Genomic DNA, 18345 nt, shown 5'->3' with positions numbered 1-18345 from the left:
GCCACATTTCTGTGGACAGATCAGCTATGAACCTGATATATTTTCCCTTAGGCTAAGGACCTTTTTCCCTTGCTACTTTCAGATCTTGTCTATGTATTTTGTGAATTTGACTATGATATGTTTAGATGATGGCCAGCTTTTGTTGATTTCGTGGGATTTCTTTGTGCTTCTTAGATTTTTATGTCTGTGTCCTTCTCCAGATTAGGGACGTTTTCACCCCAAATTTGCTCAAATAAACCTTCTGACCCTTTTTCTCTCTCTTCATCTTTTAAGACTCTTGTGATACAAATGTTATTATGCTTTAAGGAGTCTCTGAGCCCCTGAGTCTACATTGATGATCTAAAATTATGGGGCGCCTGGGTGGCTTAGTCGGTTAAGCGTCCGACTTTCGCTTAGGTCATGATCTCGCGGTTCGTGGGTTCGAGCCCCGCGTCGGGCTCTGTGCTGACTGCCAGCTCAGAGCTTGGAGCCTGTTTCAGTCTGTGACTCCCTCTCTCTCTGACCCTCCCCTGCTCACGCTGTCTCTCTCTCTCTCCTAGAAATAAATAAAACATTAAAAAAAATAAAATTCTTTCCCTCTTCTTTTCAGCTTCATTATTTTCCATAATATTAATATCATTGATTCATCCTCCTGACTCATCTATCCTCTTTGTCATTGTGTTTATTCAGGTTTGCATCTGGTTATAGCAGTTTTCATTTTGGTCTGACTAGTTTTTAGGTTTTTTATCTCTGCATTAAGGGATTCTATAGTTGTATAATTTTTCAAACCCAACTAGTATCCTTATAATTGTTGTTTTAAATTCTAATTCAGACATCTTACTCATATCTGTATTGATTAAACCTCTGGCTATCACTTCTTCCTATTCCTTCTTTTGGGGCAAATTTCTCCATCTTGTCATTTTGTGAAGTAACTGTTTGGGTTTTGTTGTTGTTGTTGTTGTTAGTAAAGGGGCTGTTTTATTCCTGTATCTGAGAGTGATTCCTATATTAAGAAGGGGTCCAAAACAAACAAACAAAACACACAAATAAAAATAAAGGGAAACTAGATTCTATGTGTGATTTGGTCTGCTTGGTAAAAGAAGCTAGATCAAAAAAATGGTGGGGGGGACAAAAAAGATAAAAAGGAAGTTATATCCTAGGTGTGTTTTGGTGTGCTTGTTAAAAGAAACTAAATAAAAAATATGAAAAATAGTTTTAAAATAATAATAATAAACTTAAAAATATGTTAAAAATCAAAATGTTGCTTTCCTTATATCCTATTAAAAAAAAAGTAAAGGATGAGCCAAATCTCTCACAATAGTCACCAGGCCCTTCCTTTGTAAGTCCTGCAGAGAAGTAATAACTTCTTTGGTGTGGAGGGGTGGAGGGAGTCCCTGTATTTGTTCTCTGCCTTAAATGTTACCTTAGCCCAATCTGAGACTTGAAGAGTTCCATTGTATCATCTCTAAGCAAAAGATAAGATTAAATTTGAGCTTTTTGTAGCTTTATCTCTGTTGAGTTACAGAGTTTACAGCCTGATGAAATTGCCCATTCTTTTTCACATGTGAACCTCCTAAGTCTCCCCATGATGAACTCATGTAACTAGGCTTAGGGATCCAGGTGGAGGAGATTGTATTTACCCTCATGACTTTTATTTTTCCTGGACTCTAGTTGGCACCCTAGCCTCCTTCCTATCTCTTGCCTTGGGAAAAGCCAAATCTAATATTTCTGTGCCTTCTGGAGCTCTCAATATCTTCTGTCCAAATAGAAAAACCGCCTTCCACTCCCCTTCTACAACAAGAGAAGAACCAAACTGCTATAGCATCATATCAATCCACTGTTCTGATATCCTGAGGACTGATCTGAAGTGGAGAAGGACCTCTCTGAAGGCAGTTTATTCATTAAATTTCAGGAGACCCGTATGCACCATTAGTCCTACTCAGGGCCAATATTTGCACAAGTTCTTCCCCTTGGTCTCCACTTTGCCCTGTGGTAATCAGTGGGCGGTGCCTGTGCCTTGTGGCCTATCATACCCAAGTGTGGCCTGAGCCCTCTGTGATGGCAATGGTCAGGGCACAAGGATATATAACAGGTGCACAGCTGCAGTTTTGTGGTTGGTAAAGCCACTCATGCTGGGTGTGGAGACCTTGGCTCCAGATTCAGGAGGGCTGGGGACATGAAGGTGAAGGAAGCTGGCAGCCAGGAGACTCACTGTCTGTAATGTTACAGCATCAGGGATGCTTGCTGGCACTGCGGTGGGCTGCAGCAAGATTCAGGGTACCTTTCGTAGGGCGACACTGTGTTCCAGGTTCTAAAGCAACATTAATCCAAAGATGCCACATGTAGCAGAACTAGTGCTGGAGGACCACTGCTACCATTTCTCCTACGAGGTAACCCGTTCAGGCAGGAAGGCACTGACTCCAGGCCTGGGTTCTAGAGCTATGCTTAATGTCCTTGCTTCCAGTTCCAGGCCTTGACCCGCAGTGTTGCCAGGTGAACTGGGGAGTCCTCGGGCACTGCAGCTTCCACCCAGCCAGACCCAAAGGAGTCAGGGAAGGTTCTGGTCTTGTCAGGAGAGGGAAGTCCACAGACTGTTGATGAGTAACACAAGTGAGAAAAGTTTATTAAAGCCAAAAGTGCACTCTGGAGATATGAGAGCCAGAGGGAGATGGGAGGGTGCTGGAGTGAGCTGCACACCCTAGGAGGTGAGTTTCTATCTCTGACAGTTGTTAGCTCGGGTAGTAATACTTACTACTTGGAGCAGGAAGAAAAATTTCCTACTTGTTCTTCTTAATTTGATCAAGGGGTTCCTGTCTTGGCATGGGCCATCATGTACCGGTCTAGTTTGATCTGATTTCTTGTGGAGTGCTGCCAGGATAGGGCTCTGAGCTTCCAAATAACTGACCATGACCTCTTAATTGATGACCTCCAGGTATCCTGTTAGAACCTAACTAATTGCCTCTTATAACAGTAAGTTGCCCTCCTTTATCCTGCACTTAGTCTGGAGGCATGGGTCCTGGGGGGTGGGGAGGGGCTCCCCGATGTGTTGTGGAATACTTGCAGAAAGATGATTTATGGATATGCTCAGTTATCACCCAAACTGTAGCAGAGATCCCTGCACCTGGACCTTGGGTGTGTTGCAGATAGTTTTTCCAGAATAAATGCCTAAGGAAGCAGGAAATATTCCATAGGCAGAGAAGTCACCAGTGCAAGAAAAGTTCCAAGCAAGCAGGAGAGGTTACAGTCTAAGAACCCCCTACCACCCCTGCTGCCTCAACCCCTGTTGAGGACAGAAATAAAGGAAAGCCTGAATTGCTTTCAAAGGACCTGACTTCTTGTATGCTGCTTTGTGTGGTGGAGGTCTTCACTGGGTGAGTGTGATGAGTGAGGAGAGCTCAAAGATGGGATTTCTTCTATGGAGGAAGTAGTGTTTTCTCCCCTCTCCACTCCCTCCACCCCTTCCCCAGTTCAGTATTTCTCCTCTTAGTCATCTACATCCCTGTACCAGGCCTTTGGACTGTTGCTCCTGTGTGCTTTCAAATAAAGAGATGAGGTGAAGAACTCAGAAGGGCAAGTAGAGGTTGCTGACAAGACACTGGTCACCTAAGCCAGACTTACTAGGGGAAGAGGAGAATGTGAGATGAGGGCTGAAGGGTAAAGAAAAGCCCTCTACTAAGACTCAAACACCTGCCATTTTCTCCTGCCATATCCTGGCTCAGCTAGGACTCCATCTAGAATTCTCCACTGCTTTCCTCTCATTCTACTCCATTTTCTGTGTTTATCCTTTCTCTCTCATCTCTGTTCTCTCTCATTCCTGTTTTATTCTCTACCTACACTTATTTCTTCTGTTTTACTTCTAACCACCCATTTTACTTTCTGACTCTCATCATATATTCTCACCCTCTTACCTTTATCTTTTGCTCCTTTTCTTTCCTCATCCTTTCATATTTCTTACTCTTACTTTCTTTTTTTTTTTAAATATTTTTTAATGTTTTATTTATTTCTAGGAGAGAGAGAGAGAGACAGCGTGAGCAGGGGAGGGTCAGAGAGAGAGGGAGTCACAGACTGAAACAGGCTCCAGGCTCTGAGCTGGCAGTCAGCACAGAGCCCGACGCGGGGCTCGAACCCACGAACCGCGAGATCATGACCTAAGCGAAAGTCGGACGCTTAACCGACTAAGCCACCCAGGCGCCCCTCTTACTCTTACTTTCTTACTCTGTATCTGAAAAGATTTACATTTAGGCCAAAAATGAGTCCAACTAGTCCTCTACTTGCATCTTTCAGCATGAGGCTTCTAATACAGAAGAATTTGTGAGCTACCAACATTCTGAAGAACTAATCCCATTCTTGTTGCATTCCCTCCATGATCTGTTCAGTCCACTCACCAGACCATATTTGGATGATCCCAGAAATGAACCTTTTATCCTTGCTTCCATCTACCAGGACTCAGTGTATCTTGCTCTCCCCAAACTGTCCATTTAACTAGTGAGAACCAGTTACCCCTTTCACCAGTGAGAAGTGGGAAATATGGTTGGAACTACTTCTTTGGAAGTTTTCATTTTACTCTCCTGAGGAGCACGTAGAACAGCTTGTAGCTAAATTTCCCATTTGGAACCCTCAGCAGAGACTCCAGTCTGCTGAATCACTGGTTGGGCTTCATGCTCCACTGTAGGAGGCATTTTAGAGTCTTCTGTAAGACTCTTTTTGTAACCTGACCAACTAGGCCTCTCGAGTACCCACTCCCTGCCAACACCATATATTGGGGCCTAGGAGACGGCAGATATTTGTGAGAGTCTTCCAGGATCTCCAAGTCTTCCAGTAGCTGAGGATTTGGGTCTTGTTGACCTATGAAAGCTCAATATTGGGGAATTCTTATCTTGAAAGCTGGAAAGATGGAGGAGGGGGAAGGTGAAAGAGAAGAAAAGCAACAAGAAAGCTTGGAGCAAGGACCCCAAAGCACTAAGGAGATACAGGGCCAAAGATCCAGGAATAGGGAGAAAAGACCCTCTCTAAATCCAAACCAGATGACTTTTTCCAAACTCCATTATTGTTCCATCCTCTACCCCACAACTCTTACCCCCACCCTGGCCTTGTCATACATCCTTCTCAGCCTACCACCACTTATTGTCTCACCTATACTGTCCCCTCAACTAAAGTCCCTACAACAAGGTAAAAAGACCTCTTACCACAAGTCCAAGGACATTGTTGTCTCATACATGTGCAATTACTTCCAGGAGGTGAAATAGAGCAAGAAGACAACCCGGCAGAACTACAGCCAGATCCAGGGGCAGAGTCTATAAAGAATTTAAGTATAAAAATCAAATAAATCAATATGCTCTTTATTATCACCATACCCTGTCAATCATAAACAATGTCAGTGAAGAAACACTTCTCGCAGGTAAAATATTTTGGTGGTCTAAGTCCTAAACATTGTAGAATTACAGTTGAATTAGTCTGTCAAGGTCTTTATGCTTCAAGTGGCATATTTTTACTATTTATCCTTTAATAAACACTATATGGAAGTTATATACTTCCATACTCTCACTACCGTGTTGGCTCTGGACATAGGTCCACTCAGCTACACATGCTCACTTCCAAAGTAATTTCCCAACAGTTTGGTTTGATGTGAGTTCATTTTGAGCACAACAATTCCATTTACAACAGAAGAAAATTCAATTTACAATAGCCCTAAAAGAATAAAATAAAATTTAGCCAAGAAGGTGAAAGACTTGTACATTGAAAACTATAAAGTGTTGCTGAAAAAAATTAAAGGCCTAAATAAATGGAAAGATATCCCATGTTCATAACTGAAACACTTATTGTTAAGAGTCAGTACTGGGGCACCTGGGTGGCTCAGTCGGTTAAGTGTCCGACTTTGACTCAGGTCATGATCTCATGGTTTGTGGGTTCGAGACCCACATCAGGCTTTGTGCTGACAGCTAGCTCAGAGCCTGGACGCTGTTTCAGATTCTGTGTCTCCCTCTCTCTCTGACCCTTCCCTGCTCATGCTGTCTCTCTCTCAGAAATAAATAAAAAACATTTAAAAAAAAGAGTACTACCCAAAGTAATGTACAGATGCTTAAATTCAATGTAATCTTTACAAAATTCCTTTTTTTTTCAGAAATAGAAAAGACAATACTTAAATGCATCTAGAATTACAAATGCCCTCAGATGGCCAAAACAATCTTGAAGAAAAATAACAAAGTTGGAGGATTCATATATCTTGATTTCAAAACTTACTACAAAGCTAAAACAATAGTACTCAAAACAATGCATTACTGGCATAAAGATAGGCATATAGATCACTTGAGAATTGAGAGTCCACTAATAAACCCAGGTATCTAATCATCAACTGATGTTGAACAATGTGGAAAGAATAGTCTCTTTGACAAAATGCTGTTAGGTTATTACTGGATATCCACATGCAAAGAATAAAGTTGGACTCCTACCTCATATCACACACAAATGTTAATTCAAAATGGATCAATGACCTAAATATAAGAGCTAAAGTCCTAAGGTTACTAGGAACAAATGGAAGTAAATCTTCATGACTTTGGATTTGGCAATAGATTCTTAAATATGATACCAAAAGTATTAACAGAAAAAGAAAAATATACACATTCCACTTAATCAAGGACATTATGAAGAAAGTGAAAAGAGAATTTCCAGAATAGGAAAAGATATTTGCAAGTCATGTAGCTAATAAAGGTCTAGTATCCAGAATATATAAAGAACTCTTACAACTCAATAATGAAAAAGACAAACAATCCAATTTAAAAAATACAAAGGAATAGGCATTTCTCCAAAGAAGACGTACAAATGGACAGCAAGCAAATGAAAAAAATTAATCTTTAGAGAAATGCAACTTAAAACCACAATGAAACAGAATTTCACACCCACCACGGTGACTATAATTTGAAAAATGGAAAATTGGAGAAATTGGAACCCCATACATTTCCAGTAGAGATGTAGAATGGTTCAGCTATTGAGGAAAATATATTGCTGCTTCCTCCAAAAACTAAACATAGACTTACCAATGACCCGGAAATTCTCTTTCTAGGTATTTACTCCAAAGAATTGAAAACAGATACTTGAGCACATGTACACTCATATTCATAGGAGTATTATTCACAATAGCTAAAGTTACCCAAATATCTATCAATGGACAAACTGTGGTATACCCGTACAGATGACCCTTGAACAACATGGATTTGAACTGTGCAAGTCCACTAATATGTGGATTTTTTAAAGATTTTACTTTTATTTCTTTATTTTTATTTATTTGTTTTTGTTTTTTTTTTTAATTTTAGAGAAAGAGAGTGAGCAGTGGAGGGGGCAAAAGAAGAGAGAGAGAGAGAATCTTTTTTATTTATTTTGAGAGAGACAGCATGAGTGGGGGAGGGTCAGAGAGAGGGAGAAAGAGAGAATCCCAAGCAGGCTCCCCACTATCAGTGCCGAGCCCAATGTGGGGCTCAAATTCATAAACTGTGAGATCATGACTTGAGCTAAAACCAAGAATTAGATGCTTAATTGACTGAGCCACCAGGGAGCCCCAAGTGAGAGAATCTTGAGCAGATCCACACTTAGCATGGAGGCTGATGAGGGGGCTCTTTTTGAGCTGAAATCAAGAGTCAGATGCTCAACTGACAGAGCCACCTAGGTACCCCATGTGGATTTCTTATGGTACGGTACTGTAAATGTATTTTCTCTTTCTTCTGATGTTCTTAACATTCTTTTCTCTAAATTACTTTATGGTAAGGATACAGTATATAATACATATAACATAAAAATATGTTAATTGACTATGTTATCAGTAAGGCTTTGGGAGCCACCTGGGTGGCTCAGTTGGTTAAGCATCTGACTCTTGGTTTTGGCTCAGGTCATGATCTCATGGTTAGTGAGTTCAAGTCCCACATCAGGCTCTTCACTGACGTGGAGCGTACTGGGGATTTCTCTTTTCTTCTCTTTCTCTCCCCTTTCTTACTTGAGCTCTCTCTCTAAAAAACAAATAAGTAAATGTTAAAAAAATTTTTTTTAAATAAAGCTTTCCATCAATGGTAGGATATTAGTAGTTAAGTTTTCAGGAAGTCAAAAGTTATACAGAGATTTTCAACTATGCATGGAGTCACTGTCCTTAACTCCTACCCACGTTATTCAAGTGTCAGCTGTATTTTTTGGTCATAAAAAGAAATGAAGTACTTATACATGTTACATTATGGATACACACTTAGTGTGTGTTAAGTGAAAGAAGCCACACACACACACGCAATATCATATATTGGAGGACTTCATTTTTTTTTTTTAGTTTATTTATTTTGAGAAAGAGAATACATGCATACACATGAACTGGGAATGGCAGAGAATCCCAAGCAGGCTCCTCACTGACAGCACAGAGCCCAATGCAGGGCTTGAACTCATGAACTGCAAAATTATGACCTTAGGCAAAATCAAGTTGATGCTTAACCAACTGAGCCACCTAGGCAGTTCTATGTGACTTTATTTATATGAAATATCCATCTTAACTCCACTCTGATTTGCAAATATTGAACCAGACTTGAAGCCCAGAAATAAATCCCACATGATTGTGTTGAATGATTCTTTTAATATACTGTTGGATTCCATTTGCTAATATTGTGTTGAGATTTTTTGCATCCATGTTCATCAGGGATGTTGGCCTCTAGTCTTCTTTTTTAGTGTTGTCTTTCTCTGGTTTTGGTATCAGGGTAATGCTGGCCTCATAGGATGAATTTGGAAATTGCGTTTCCTTTTCTATTTTTTGGAACAGTTTGAGAAAAATAGATACTAACTTTTCTTCCAATGGTTGCTAGAATTTGCCTGTGAAGTCATGTGGCCCTGGACCTTTGTTGGGAATTTTTTGATTACTGACTCAATTTATTTGCTGGTTATAGAACTGTTCAAATTTTTCACTTCTTCCTGTTTCGGTTTTGGTAGTATATATGTTTCTAGGAATTTATTCATTTGTTCTAGGTTGTTCAATTGTTGCCATGTAGTTGTTCATAATATCTCTTATAATTGCATTTATTTTTTTAAGTGTTGTCTAAATTCTTTTTTTTAAGTGTATTTATTTATTTTGAGAGAAAGAAAGCATGAACAGGGGAGGGTCAGAGAGAGAGGGACAGAGAAGATCCCAGGCACCCTCCAATGCTTTCAGTGTGGAGCCTGACATGGGGCTGGATCTCATGAACTGTGAGATCATGACCTGAGCCAAAATCAGGAGTCAGGCACCTAACCGATCGAGCCACCCAGGCACCTCTAATTCTCTGTATTTCTATGGTATTGTCTGTTATTTCTCCTCTCTCATTTGTAATTTAATTTGGTTTCCTTCTTTTTATTTCTCTTTGGGCCTGGGTAGAGGTTTATTGATTTTAAGTGATTTAAAAATTTTTTTAAATATTTTATTTATTTCTGAGAGAGACAGCATGAGCAGGTGAGGGTCAAGGAGAGAGGGAGACAGAGAATCCGAAGCAGGCGCAAGGCTCTGAGCTAGCTGTAAACACAGAGCCTGACACAGGACTCGAACCCACAAATCGTGAGGTCATGACCTGAGTCAAAGTGGGACACTTAACCGACTGAGCCACCCAGGTGCCCCTGATTTTATTGATTTTAACAAAGAACCATCTAATGGTTTCATTGGTCTGTTCTTTTTTTTTTTTTAGTTTCTTTCTTTTTTTTTTTTACAAAGAGTTTATTGTCAAATTAGTTTCCACATAACACCCAGTGCTCATCCCCACTAGTGCCCTCCTCCATGCCCATCCCCCCTCCCTCCCACATCCATCAGTTCTCATCATTCAAGAGTCTCTCATGGTTTGCCTCTCTCCCTTTCCCCCACCATTTCCCCCCTTCTTCTCCCCCTTGTTCCTCAGTTAAGTTCCTCCTAATCCTCCTATACGTGCAAACATATGATATTTGTCCTTCTCTGCCTGACTTATTTCGCTCAGCATAACACCCGCAAAGTCCATCCATGTTGCTACACATGGCCAGATTTCATTCTTTCTCATTGCCATGTAGTATTCCATGGTATAGATAAACCACATCTTCTTGATCCATTCATCTGTTGATGGACACTTAGGCTCTTTCCATGTTTTAGCTATTGTGGAGAGTGCTGCTATGAACATTGGGGTACATGTGCTCCTATGCCTCAGCATTTCTGTATCCCTTGGGTAAATTCCTAGCAGTGCTATTGCTGGGTCATAGGGGAGTTCTATTGTTAGTTTCCTGAGGAACCTCCACACTGTTTTCCAGAGGGGCTGTACCAGTTTACATTCCCACCAACAGTGTAGGAGGGTGCCCGTTTCTCCACATCCTCGCCAGCATCTAGAGTTCTCTGATTTGCTCATTTTAGCCACTCTGACTGGCGTGAGGTGGTATCTCAGTGTGGTTTTGATTTGTATTTCCCTGATGAGGAGGGATGCTGAGCATCGTTTCATGTGTCTGTTGGCCATCTGGATGTCCTCTTTGGAGAAGTGTCTGTTCATGTCTTCTGCCCATTTCTTCACTGGGTTGTTTGTTTTTCGGGCGTGTAGTTTGGTGAGTTCCTTATAGATTCTGGATATTAACCCTTTATCTGATATGTCATTTGCAACTATCTTTTCCCATTCCGTTGGTTGCCTATTAATTTTCTGGGTTGTTTCCTTGGCTGTGCAGAAGCTTTTAATCTTGATGAGGTCCCAACAGTTTATTTTTGCTCTTGATTCCCTTGCTTTTGGGGATGTGTCAAGTAAGAAGTTGCTGCGGTGGAGGTCAAGGAGGTTGTTTCCTGCTTTCTCCTCTAGGGTGTTGATAGTTTCCTGTCTCACGTTCAGGTCCTTTATCCATTTTGAGTTGATTTTTGTGCATGGTGTGAGAAAATGATCTAGTTTCATTCTTCTGCATGTTGCTGTCCAGTTCTCCCAACACCATCTGTTAAAAAGGCTGTCTTTTTTCCATTGGATATTCTTTCCTGCTTTGTCAAAGATCAGTTGGCTGTATACTTTTGGGTCCACTTCTGAGTTCTCAATTCTGTTCCATTGGTCTATGTGTCTGTTTTTGTGCCAATACCATACTGTCTTGAGGATGACAGCTTTGTAGTAGAGGCTGAAGTCTGGGATGGTGATACCTCCCGTTTTGGTTTTATTTTTCAGTATTACTTTGGCTATTCGGGGTCTTTTGTGGTTCCATACAAATTTTTGGATAGTTTGTTCTAGTTTTGAGAAGTATGCTGGTGCAATTTTGATTGGAATTGCATTGAATGTGTAGAGTGCTTTAGGTAGTAATGACATCTTAACTATATTTATTCTTCCTATCCATGAGCATGGAATGTTTTTCCATTTCTTTGTGTCTTCTTCAATTTCCTTCATAAGTTTTCTATAGTTTTCATCATACAGATCTCTTGTATCCTTGGTTAGGTTTATTCCGAGGTATTTTATGGTTTTTTGTGCAATTGTGAATGGGATCAGTTTCTTGATTTCTCTTTCTGTTGCTTCATTATTGGTGTATAAAAATGCAACCGATTTCTGTACGTTGATTTTGTACCCTGCAACTTGGCTGAATTCTTGGATCAGTTCTAGTAGGCTTCTGGTGGAGTCTGTCGGGTTTTCTATGTAGAGTATCATGTCATCTGCGAAGAGTGAAAGTTTGACTTCCTCTTTGCCAATTCTGATGCCTTTGATTTCCTTTTGTTGTCTGATGGCTGATGCTAGGACTTCCAGCACTATGTTAAACAACAGTGGTGAGAGTGGACATCCCTGTCGTGTTCCTGATCTCAGGGGGAAAGCTCTCAGTTTTTCCCCGTTGAGGATGATGTTAGCTGAAGGCTTCTCATAGATGGCTTTGATGATGTTTAAGTAGGTTCCTTCTATCCCAACTTTCTCGAGAGTCTTTATTAAGAAGGGATGCTGTATTTTGTCAAATGCTTTTTCTGCATCTATTGACAGGATCATATGGTTTTTATCTTTTCTTTTATTGATATGATGGATCACATTGATTGATTTGCGAATGTTGAACCAGCCCTGTAACCCAGGAATGAATCCCACTTGATCTTGGTGGATGATTCTTTTGATATGCTGCTGGATTCGATTTGCAAGGATCTTGTTGAGAATTTTTGCATCCGTATTCATCAAGGATATTGGCCTATAGTTCTCTTTTTTTGTTGGATCTCTGTCTGGCTTGGGAATCAGAGTGATGCTGGCTTCATAAAATGAGTCCGGGAGTTTTCCTTCGACTTCTATTTTTTGGAATAGCTTGAGAAGAATTGGGATTAATTCTGTTTTAAATGTCTGGTAGAATTCCCCAGGGAAACCATCAGGTCCAGGGCTCTTATTTGTTGGGAGATTTTTGATCACTGATTCGATTTCTTCACTCGTTATGGGTCTGTTCAGGTTTTCTATTTCTTCCCGTGTGAATTTTGGTAGTGAGTGTGTGTTTAGGAATTTGTCCATTTCTTCTAAGTTGTCCAATTTGTTGGCATATAATTTTTCATAGTATTCCCTGATAATTGCTTGTATTTCTGAGGGGTTGGTTGTAATAAGTCCATTTTCATTCATAATTTTGTCTATTTGGGTGCTCTCTCTTTTCTTTTTGATAAGCCTGGCTAGAGGTTTGTCAATTTTGTTTACTTTTTCAAAAAACCAACTCTTGGTTTCATTGATCTGTTCAATTGTTTCTTTGGTCTCTATGTTGTTTATTTCTGCTCTAATTTTTACTATTTCTCTTCTTCTACTGGGTTTAGGGCGTTCTTGTTGCTCTGCCTCTAGCTCCTTTAGGTGAGCTGTTAGATTTTGGACTTGTGCTTTTTCTAATCTCTTGAAATAGGCCTGGAGAGCAATGTACTTTCCTCTTAGGACTGCCTTGGCCGCATCCCATAGATTTTGAATTGTTGTGTTTTCATTTTCATTTGTTTCCATATATTTTTTAATTTCCTCTCTAATTGCCTGATTGGCCCATTCATTCTTTAGAAGGGTGTTCTTTAACCTCCATGTTTTTGGCGGTTTTCCAGACTTCTTCCTGTAATTGATTTCAAGTTTCAAAGCATTGTGATCTGACAGTGTGCATGGTATGATCTCTATTCTTTTATATTTATTGAGGGCTGCTTTATGTCCCAGTATGTGATCTATCTTGGAGAATGTGCCATGCGCACTTGAGAAGAAAGTAAATTCCCTGGCCTCAGGATGTAAAGTTCTAAATATATCCGTCAGATCCATCTGGTCCAATGTGTCTTTCAAGTCCATTATTTCTTTAGTGATTTTCTGTCTGGTTGACCTATCCATTGCTGTAAGCGGAGTATTAAAGTCCCCTGCTATTAGCACATTCTTATCTATAAGCTTGTTTCTGTTTGTGATTAATTGTTTTAGATATTTAGGTGCTCCCATATTCGGTGCGTAGACATTTATGATTGTTAGTTCTTCCTGATGGATGGACCCTGTAATTATTATGTAGTGCCCTTCTTCATCTCTTGTGATTGTCTTTAATTTAAAGTCCAGTTTGTCTGATATAAGTATCGCTACTCCGGCTTTCTTTTGATTTCCTGTAGCATGATATATATTTCTCCATCCCCTTACTTTTAATCTGAAGGTATCTTCCCGTCTAAAATGAGTTTCTTGTAGACAGCATATTGATGGATTTTGTTTTTTAATCCATTCTGCTACCCTATGTCTTTTGATTGGAGCATTCAGCCCATTTACATTCAGTGTTATTATTGAAATATGTGGGTTTAGAGTCTTTGTATCTTTTGTAGGGTTCATGTTTGTGGTGGTGTCTCTGGTATCTTTGTTCCTTGCAACCTTTCCTTCAGAGCATCCCCCTCAGGATTTCTTGTAGGGCTGGCTTCGTGGTGACAAATTCTTTCAATTTCTGTTTATTTGGAAAGGTTTTTATCTCTCCTTCTATTTTGAATGACAGGCTTGCTGGATAGAGGATTCTTGGCTGCATATTTTTACTGTTCATCACATTGAAGATTTCCTGCCATTCCTTTCTAGCCTGCCAAGTTTCAGTAGATAGGTCTGTCACCACTCTGATAGGTTTCCCTTTGTATGTTAGGGCCCTTTTCTCCCTAGCTGCTTTCAAAATTCTCTCTTTGTCCTTGTATTTGGCCATTTTCACTATGATATGTCGTGCAGAAGATCGATTCAGGTTACGTCTGAGGGGAGTCCTCTGAGCCTCTTGTACTTCCACATTTACTTCCTTCCCCAGGTCGGGGAAGTTCTCTGCTATAATTTGTTCCAGGACTCCTTCAGCACCTTTCCCTCTCTCTTCCTCTTCTGGGATTCCTATGATACGGATATTGTTGCGTTTGACCGTATCGCTGAGCTCTCGAATTCTTCTTTCCTGTTCCTGGATCAGTTTGTCTCTTTTTTTGTCAGCTTCTTGTTTTTCTATAATGGTGTCTTCTAAATCACTTATTCTCCTTTCTGCCTCTTCAATCCGGGCATTGGAGGCCTCTAATTTATTATGGATCTCATTTATCGCATTTTTTAATTCTTCATGCCTATTTTTATTTTCCATTCTGTCTGTAGCCATAGTTTCTTTGATGTCCCCTATGTTTTGTTCAAGCCCAGCTATTAATTTTACCATTATTATTCTAAAATCTTGTTCAGTGATGCTGCTGATATCTGTTTTGAGCAGTTCACTAGCTGTCATTTCTTCTTGGAGTTTCTTTGGAGGAGAGCTCTTTCGTTTCGTCATTTTAGTTAGCTTTTCGGCTCTTGTTGGTTTTAAAGACCTCTTAATGCTCTCTGTATCTATGAGCGCTGCTCTATCCAAGAAGACTCCTTGACTGTCCAGGGCCTATCCTTTCAGAAAGTATTTTTTTGAATGGTATCTCTTTTTGGGACCTTGGTTATTTCATTTTCCTATTTGTAGTGCTATTTGGGACTCTCCACCTTGTGTACTCTGGCTTGTTTCTTGAGGTAGCCGTTAGAAGGCTTTCTCAGTGGATTCTGAGTCCTTTTTCTCCCAATCTCTCAGGTTTTGTAAGGTTTCCAATGGCTTCAGATCTTTTCCGTGTGATGTATGGGCGCAAGTGCAAGTACGGAGCTCCTTACTTCTCCACCATCTTGTCCCCTCCCTCTTTTTTTAGTTTCTATATCATTTATTTGTGCTATAATATTTCTTTATTTCATCCATTCTGCTGATTTTAGGTTTTGTTTGTTTTTCTATTTCTAGCTCCTTTAGGTGTAAGGTTAGGTTTATTTGAGATTTTTCTTGCTTCTTGTGGTAGGCCTGTATTGATATATACTTCCTTCTTAGAACCTCTTTTGCAGCATCTCAAAGGATTTGGACCTTTGTGTTTTCATTTTCATGTACTTATTTTTCTTCTTTGATTTCCTGGTTGGCCCATTCATTATTTAGTAGCACGTTATTTAACCTCTATATATTTGTAGTCCTTACATAGTTTTTTATTGTGGTTGATTTCTAGTTTCATAGCATTGTGGTCAGAAAAGATGCATAGTATAACTTCAACCTTTTTAAATTTGTTGAGGCTTTTTTGTGTGTGTGCTAATATGTGATCTATTCTTTGCACGTTCTTGAAAAGAATGTGTATTCTTCCCTATTAGCATGAAATGTTCTGAATATACCTGTTAAATTCTTCTGCAGATGGTACTGTATTTATGGTGGTGGACAGGGGAGGAAAATGGCACCTGTCGTCTTCCTTGTTTTCAGAGATGTCCCCTAACAAACTCCAAAATCAGTATGAACAGATCTGTCTTTTTTTGCTTCCAGGCATTGTGTGAACTGCCATTTTTGTGTTGCCTTCCTTGCAGACTGCTGTCCCTTTCAGGGTGGCAACCCACCTATCACTCAAGCTCCCGGCTTTCCCAGTGCTGTTTCAGTGGATTTTTATAGCTCCAGGCTCCAAGTCTCACTGGTTTTACAAACTCATAGATATTAGTTCTCCGGTTTTTAAAGCCAAATATTATGGAGATTAGTCTTCCTTATGTGAGCTCCCTGGTGCAAGAGCCTATTTCTCTGCTCTCTTCATGTGTGCAGTTCCCTCCGTCCTGGGAGCAGCCTCCCTCCACCTTTCTGACTTTCCTAACTCATCACAAGCAGCCTCTTCTCTATATTTAGTTGTGGAGTTTTTCTGTCAATCTTCGGATGACTCTCTGGTTTATTCGTTTGGATGTGGACGATATCTGTTTGCAAGCGTGGGATGGGGTGAGCTCAGTGTCCTCCTACTCTGCCATCTTCCCAAACTCCCAATTTGTAACTCTTTATATTAAAACATGTATAACCCTGCCCTGAATGTTCTTTCCCTGGGAGACTCTTTTCATTTTGAAGATTATGTATCCTGAGCAATGGTCCTAACTTGAGCTCAAGTAAAATCCTCTTCCTTTTAAAAGAAATTCTACAAGGTTTGTTTCATTTTGTGTTGACAACATCAACAGATCCTATTGGCTTCACCTTCAATATGTATCCAGAATTCAACTCTCTCTCACTACTTGGCTTGCTGCCATACAGTGTAGTCAAGGGGGCTTTCAGTAGCCCCTCAACTGCTCTTTCTGCTTCACTCTTGCACTCTAAAGTCTACTCCCCATACAACAGCCAGAGCATCCTTGCAAAATAGCCAATATCTTACCACACCTTAGCTCAAAACTATCCTCTTCACTCAGTGTCATTCTACAAGCTGGCATCAGTCCCTCTCACTCAGTTCCAGCCATACTATTTGTTTTGCTTTCCTTGTTGGTCTTTGTGTTTGCTCTTTCCTCTGCCTGAAACCCTCTCCCCCCACATATTTTATCTGGTCGGTTGTGGTAGGGTCCCCTCCCTAAAGAAAGAAAGAAAAAAGAAATATCTCAAGGCAACCTTGCTATTCACCTATGCGACAATATCCCTCACGACCTTGTAACATGAGGCCACTTTAATCAGACTGCATGTTTGTGTGTTATCATATATGGAAGACAAAGAAGTAAAAAATGTATTTAAAAAACCATGTCACGTGGTGTTTGGGTCTCAATTCTTTGGGCACAAACCCAACTGAGGGATGCTGGCTGGAATAATGTTGCTTCCTGGAAAGAAAAGCCTCGGTGTCACAACTCTCTGTGGGAGAATCCTGCTACAGGGTCACTGACCCTCTTCAAACTTCTGCTCAAAAAACCCATCCTGAGAGAGGCTTTTCTCATCACCTACATCCCTCTCTACCTTTCTTTCTCTGCTTTATTTTTGTCACAGTACTTATCCTTCTCATCTTATAATAATTTTGTTTATTCTAGGTCTTCATCTACTGGAATGTAAGTTTCTTAAGAACACATACTTTGTTTTCCTCTCAGTTGCTTCCCCAGTCTTGCCCTCCAGGGTCTTAGGTAGAGCAGGGCTTTTTCTGGGCATGGCAGTGGGAATGAAGGCAGATCAAGCATGTTGAAGAATAGGCAGCTAGCTCACTGGGGCACATGGGAGTCTGTGGGGTAGAGCCAAGCTGGCCAAAAGTTATGAAGGCCAAGTAGCCCACCAGAGGAGTTGGATATTATCATCAGCATTATAGAAAACACCATTCTCTGTCTTCTAATGCTCATGTCCTCCTTTCAGACAGAGGTTCAAGGTGAAAAGAAATGATTATCTAAAACTTGGAAATAGACAACAGTGATGACGAGTGACAAAGATTCCCCTTGACTAAACTTTAGTTAGGCTCCTCTTGTCACTGGTCTGACCCCCTGAACTTGGGAAATTTATAGTAGAAGATTCTGGTTAACTGTCAATCTTCCTTTAAGAAACTAAACTCCTAGGGAACCTGGGTGGCTCAGATCATGATCTCATGTCTTGTGAGTTAGAGCCCTATGTCAGGCTCTGTGCTGACTGCTCAGAGCCTGGAGCCTGCTTCAAGATTCTGTGTCTTCCTCTCTGCTCCTCCTCTGCTCATGCGTGCGTGCTCTTTTTCTCTCTCTCATAAATATACATTTAAAAATTAATTTTAAAAAAAGAAACTAAACTCCTAGAAGCTTCTGTTTAGCTGTCAGTCTTACCATTTGGAAACAAACTAACAGATGGCTGGAGCAGAAAAACAAACATATGAGGGAGAGCCTAGCCAATGAATCAGAAAGTGCCAGAGGTGACCAATAGTTACTTCAGCCTCATTATAATGTTAAAATCCCTTTATTAATATTAATTAAAAAACCCTTATTAATATGAATAAGATATGAATAAAATATCCTTATGAATATTCGTCCCAAACTCTAAAGTAGCCCTAAAGTTTCCCTTGTTTGGGGAGATAGAGCTTTGGAAATTATTTTCTGTGTCTCCTTATTTGTACAAATACAGAGGACCTTGTGAGGCAACTCCACTACCTAGTCGTAATCTGTTCTATAACTCACTGAGAAGCAGGCCCACTTTACTTCAGTAACCCTCTTCAACTAGGCCTTGACCTTGGGCTCCCAT

Source organism: Hyaena hyaena, unplaced genomic scaffold, assembly GCF_003009895.1.
Source record: "Hyaena hyaena isolate Hyena2069 unplaced genomic scaffold, ASM300989v1 scaffold_1786, whole genome shotgun sequence".
Lineage (NCBI taxonomy): Eukaryota > Metazoa > Chordata > Mammalia > Carnivora > Hyaenidae > Hyaena > Hyaena hyaena.
The sequence above is the reverse complement of the archived record's forward strand: the minus strand, read 5'-3'. Positions refer to the sequence as shown.